This window comes from Choloepus didactylus, chromosome 20 (assembly GCF_015220235.1).
Source record: "Choloepus didactylus isolate mChoDid1 chromosome 20, mChoDid1.pri, whole genome shotgun sequence".
In the NCBI taxonomy this organism is placed as follows: Eukaryota; Metazoa; Chordata; class Mammalia; order Pilosa; family Megalonychidae; genus Choloepus; species Choloepus didactylus.
Window position 1 is genome coordinate 49,875,632 of NC_051326.1, and position 6,000 is coordinate 49,881,631.

At 35.8% G+C, this 6,000-nt stretch overlaps 1 protein-coding gene across 4 annotated transcripts in view; it reads right to left on the reverse strand.

The window, feature by feature from the left end:
- The window catches only part of MYT1L (myelin transcription factor 1 like), a 578,669-nt gene extending 573,665 nt beyond the window's left edge, over window positions 1-5,004 (reverse strand). Inside the window, exon 1 of one of the 4 annotated variants that reach the window (XM_037812732.1) lies at window positions 4,733-5,004. The gene's annotated coding sequence lies outside the window, so the exon portion shown is untranslated. Of the gene's footprint in view, window positions 1-1,615; window positions 1,732-1,848; window positions 1,972-4,732 lie in introns of those variants that run through there. The other 3 variants (XM_037812728.1, XM_037812736.1, XM_037812730.1) reach the window with 3 other exon arrangements.
- Window positions 5,005-6,000: the final 996 nt, after the last annotated feature.

Sequence of the window (6,000 nt, forward strand, 5' to 3'; positions counted from 1 at the left end):
ATCTCCTAGGTTTTACAGAAGTTGACAATTTCACTTCACAAATCTCAAGATTATATGTACTAAACAAAAGGCAACAGCATGGCCCTTCATATTGTAATATAGATCCAGGTATCATATTACTGCTGCTTAAACTATGGTCCCCCGAGAAAACTAATGCCACTTTAAATGATCTTGGTAAACTATGAGGATTTTATTGTTTTGAACTTTTTAAGTGTGAAATTAATATTGAAAATGAATTTATTTCTATAAAACTAGAGCTAAAATATAAAAAATGGCTGATTAAAAAAGAGGGATTATATAACAACTGCTATGCTCATAAGAAGTCTATAATAGTGTGACAAGAGTTTAAAAAGTGCCATCAAGTAAGATACTACCATTCAAATATGTCAAAAAAGGTCTATTGTCTTTAATAAAAAAAACTTATTTTTACAGTAGAACTTTAAGGAGGATTTGAACCAATTGACTTATTGCACTTCAGGTGACAGAATCATATACTTTCCTTTAAGTCCATCAGAAAAAGCAAACTTTCATTTTTTCTGGACTGTATCACTTACTATTTACAATATATAATCAACACTTTGGAATCAAAGTTCTTGAATGGTGAAAACTTATAGGAATGTAATATACTATTTTTCAAAAAGGAATATTGTTCAGAAACTTTTTTATTTTAAAAATAATTTTCTATCTGTATGAAAGATATGCCTTTATTTAAGATTTTAAAAACTACATGACTTTTATGAAGTTGCACAATTAAAATGACCCCCTTACGCTTATAAGAGTGGTGGTGGTGGTAGGGCTTTCTGTCTGTAAAGTTAATCTTGTTCAGTAAAAATTATAAACATTTGAACACAAAAAGCTCTTATCTTGAAAAATATTTTTAGTCTAAGAAAGTAAATAACCTAAACATTCTATAGATTAGTTTCAGTGGTGCAAGAAATTTTCATGGCTAAATAAATACTAAATTCAAAATCTCTTTTCTATGTTTTGTATAGCTAACTATTAAGTGAATATCTGCATATATATTTATTGCTTTATTGTGATCTATCTTGAAGCTGAAGAATACCATTTGAACTTTTAGTTTCATTTAAATGCATCAGAAGGCAAGTTACTGCTATAAATTAAATACTGTTTCATTACTATAACTTCAAATATTTAAGTTATGGCTAAAAATCTTTATTTGAGTTTCTCAGTTTAATATAAATCAATTTTCTTTTTATCAATATGCAAATACTATACTACATCAAGATATCTAAAATATCTAATATTTTTAACAGCCTTTGTTTAAAATGATCTTCTTTATTTGTAGTATAAAGTAATCCAGTAAAGTCTCTGGGAAGTTGTTTCAGTATCCTCATATTATTCAAGCACTGTACATGCAGCAAGTTTTTATAAACATCATCACGGTTAAGGCATGCAACCGGACACCCATTTTGCTTTAAAGACAGACTTCTGTGGATTACAAACCCTATCCAGCCCCGGAACATTTCAACTACCAGCCATACTGTAAAAATAACTTTAAAAAAGAGCAAACAATGGACGTTGCATAAGCCCTTGAGCTCCGGTAAAACAACTGTCCACTAAAGTCGAAAGAATTAACCTAATGAATATCACATACCTCACAACATCACCACAACGGCTCACAAGTTAAAGGCAAGTTCAATTATGGTAACTGCACTGGCTCAAAACACACAGAAAGAAAAGAACACCCTGTTCCACAAGTTCGAAAGGATGAGGAGCGAGCATACCACCGAGACGCAGAAAAGGTTGCTTTTTGTCTTCAGTGAATATTGATATTATACCCCATATTCCAGAGAATTAAAAAAAAAAAAAAAATTAAAAGACACCCACCAACACCGAGTAAAAATCAGGGGGGCTTCAAGAAGACTGCAGGGAAAAGCTCCCTCACTCTGTTTGGTGTGCGGAAGCTTAAGGGGAAAAAAAAAATGTCGCCCCGGCAGGAATGACAAATGCAGTGCGATAGGCTCGCAGGCCTAAGGGATCTGTTTTACTTCCACATACATCGCCTAATGCACGCACTCCCACTCATCCTCTCGATATGCTTTTTTTTTTCCACATTTTTTTCACGAGCTCCAAATCCCCGGCATATGACCTTCTGTTAAATAGATAAAAAAAAAAAAAAATTGCTTATCAGTCATGCAAATGAGGCTGAATTCATTTTCCACAACAGATGGCCTCATAGATAATGATGATGGAAGAGAGAAAATTGAATGTCTCTCACAAGGTGGCCATGGCAACCGAGAGCAGAATAATATCAATAATAAGCTCACTGCATAATAAGGTTGTCAATCCTACAAATCAAAGTCTCCAGCTAAATCAGGTATACCGCCCCAGCTAGTTATCAGGTAAATAAAAAATATATGCATTGCGTTTTGCAGTGATCGAGAAGGATACTAGAATTTTAAGCCACTCTGTGGAATTGGGGGTGGGGATGAAGGCGGGTGGGGGTAGATAATTAAACGACAATGTGACATATTTTTTTTTTCTTTTCTTTTCCTTTCATTATATTTTATATAATGCACTTGGGTTCATGAAGGATCTTTAAAATACACATATTGAAATTTGAAATGTAGTGTGCTGGCTGAACTCTTTTCTCTTTCTTTCCCCTCTTTCTCCCTCCCTCGCTCTCTCTGATGTGCTGTGCTGCATTGATGCAATAGCAGCTCGCCTCAGGCTTCACCTTGGTTCCCAGGGGGACATCCTGCAAAATGAATCAGCAGCCATCCTGAGCAGACTGATTAAAATGAAAATGGCAAGGCACATGTCTGGGCGGAACTGGAGCTGAGCTTTGCAGCCTGTCTGGCAAGCATGCTCAATATAGCTCTTGCTAATAATGGCTTACTGCCTTTCGTTTTTTAAAAAGGTATCACCCTCTTTCCCCTTAACCTGCTGGGGTTGGCGTATGTATGTGTGTTCATGTATGTGTGTATGTGAGATGGGGGAGATGGCCGTGAATTATTTGATTCTTCTGATTTTCTGCTGCTCACATACAGACTGCCTAGCTAACAATGCTATTATGGCAAAACTGAACTTACTTCAGTCTTTCCTTTGGGAGTAGGGGTAGGTGGGAGTCAGCAGGGATTGGTCTTGGAGTAGTGAGTGGGGCCAGGTATAAACTCAAGCTGCCTGAAAGACCAAGGCAACCTTTTTACACCCCAGATACAATAATTTCTAACCAAATCCTAGGCAACAGACCTCAAGAGAACTCTCTCTGCTTCACATACTCACAGTTGGACATGCTGAAATGCAGCCTATGAAAAAACCTATTTTTGTTTCAAGCATTTGCAACCAGCCTGCTACTGTATGCTAGATATTATGCAACACAAGGCATTAAAAATAGAGAAATGAAAGCTGACGAACTGAGGCAATAAATTAACATTTATTAAAAATAAATCTTCAACATTTTTGCAGATAATCAGGTATAGCTTAAGACTACCCTCAAATAAACTGTACTTTTTATTATCTATGTCAGATTTTTCAGAGTTCTTTTTTGAAGGCATTCTGGAAATTAGACCAACTCTCATGAAAAAACGGCTTATATATTAGAAACAAGACTGTTTCTTAATTCATTATACTTTATTCTTCCTATACATTTTACTCTAGATTATAAACAATCTGTCAATTTTGCTGTTTAAATTCCCCTTTTTGGTTCCTTTTCTAACGGATACATGGTTTTTATTTTTATGAGAAACATATCTGTATAGCTACATCTCCCTCTCACTATATATTTGCCTTTAGTAATTCCTATTTCTGAGATGTGAATTTTCCCCTGCACTCCAGCCCTGTTGCTGCAGTGTGAATCAGAAATCAATAGAGCTGCCCTAATGGAGACTCCACTCGGCACACGGCGAAGCAGCTGCAGTCTTCTCTCTCTCTTCCTCTCTCTCTCTCTGTCTCTCTCTCTCTTTCTCTCTCACACACACACACAGAACTAATGACGTCTGTGCAGCTTTTTTCAGCTGATTGGGCACCACATCGGATGTTCTGTGGAGCAAAGAATAGGGAATCATTTACAGTCAGTGGCAAAAAAAATGGGAGCGTGTATTTTCCTGTCTCTGAGACACTGATCCTGAGCTTCCCAGACAATCAGCCACGCTGGTTAAGGACACTTCTTCAGGTTGTGTGGTCACTATGGAGTAAAGGATGACTCTGGAAAGATCATAGAACTGTAAAACCGTAACTGTATTACAATGGGATTTGTTTTTTCATTTTATAAAGGACAAAGCATTCCTCTGAAAAAGTAAGCAAAATAAAATTTGCATGAAAATTTAAGTGCTTATGTCAAATAGTGAGCTCCTGTGTGCACTATTTAAGGATATAAATACATAATATTTTATGTATAATATATATCCAAACGCCATAACAATAAAGAACAAATGAAGGTAATATATATGCATGCACACATATATAATAATTATTCCCTGTGAATTTCTCTGCCTTACCTTAATTGCGTTATCAGTAAGTTTTTCTTACTTAAAATGTACCTCCAAATACCTCATCCTACATTAAAAAAAGAAAGAAGTCTCTAAATGGTACTAAGCCACAATATTTTATATCACAGATTTACTTACATATGCATTTCTTACATATATGTGCATGTCTATGAAAATACACACTGTATTAGATACTTGGGAACCTGCAAATTCACACACAAACACACACACACACACACACACATACACAGGCAAAGGTTACTTCAGCAGCAAATGGTTACCTGACGCTGTAGGTGTGTCTCACTGAAATGACAGGCCACTGTGTTGATGAGTATAGAATCTAATGCTTTTCCCTTAAGGTAAGGTATTCCTGGGCTCTGCAGCAGTGAAGAATGCCTCTTCCTTCATCGCACTGTCAATGCATTTCATTCAACCTCATCTTATTGACAGCAACTGCCCCAGCCTGCGTCTGGCTCCAATGAAGCATTTGTATTCTTTCCACCCATCTTCAGCATGAATTTTAGAGCTTGAGATGCCAGCACTCAAATGGCTTAAGAGAAGGGGAAAAAATGAGTGAATCATGAAGCCACAGAGCACAACAACAGAGCAGCATTTCAGTCTACATTTTGCAGTTACATCTTAGGTGCACTTAATGCACTATGATTTCATAAAAAGTGAAATCAAATGCTCTGCAATATGGTATAGTAAAGCCCTTCAGGACATTTAAAGACTGGGGGAGAACTTGAAAGACCATTTAGATTAAAAATCTCTTTGGAGTTTGCAATTAAGTCATGCAACAAAATGTTTTGCCTCCAAATATCTATCAAAATCTTCCTCAATTATTTTAATGTACTTTATGCTGCTCTTAAGAAATTTAAAGTATAAAGTCTTTCTGTATTAAGAAATTCATTGCTTATCTCCTTTAATTTCATGAATGCATGTAAATAGGTATGTAAGTATGTATGTATGTATTTGTAAGAGGAAAGAAGCTGGAATAAGCAGCCACTTCTAATGGTATGTCCTCTTTAATAGAAAGAAAATAAATCTCAGGTGCTTTTGCATCTTGAAGTATAAAATGCATAGCTTATACACTAAGGTATATTATTTCCAACTATAGGATACATTTTATGATCATTCTGTCTAACAATGGCTCAAACTCTTATGCTGTTAGAAGGGAAGTCTCTTTTCCTTTCAAATCTCTGCATTTCTCTTCAGAGATTCTGATCTCAGTATGGTGTATATCAATGGAGCACTCTACATTGTGTTTCTCACCAAGATGAGGGGATTAGGAACTGAGCGTCATTATAAACAGTGATGGTTACTTACCTGAGATTTAGTGCAGGAGCTCATGACCTGTCCTAAAATAACTTTTTTACTTTTCTTCAGAAGTATGTTTGTATCAATGATGGAGTGATGTGATATGAGAGCAAGTCCTAAATTAACTTAGGACAGCAGCAAATAGCATAAAATGACTCTTATTGGGTAGTAAATGGTTAACACTTTATTACTCCAGCCACCTAGAATCCAGATATTACTATATCAGTGTTTA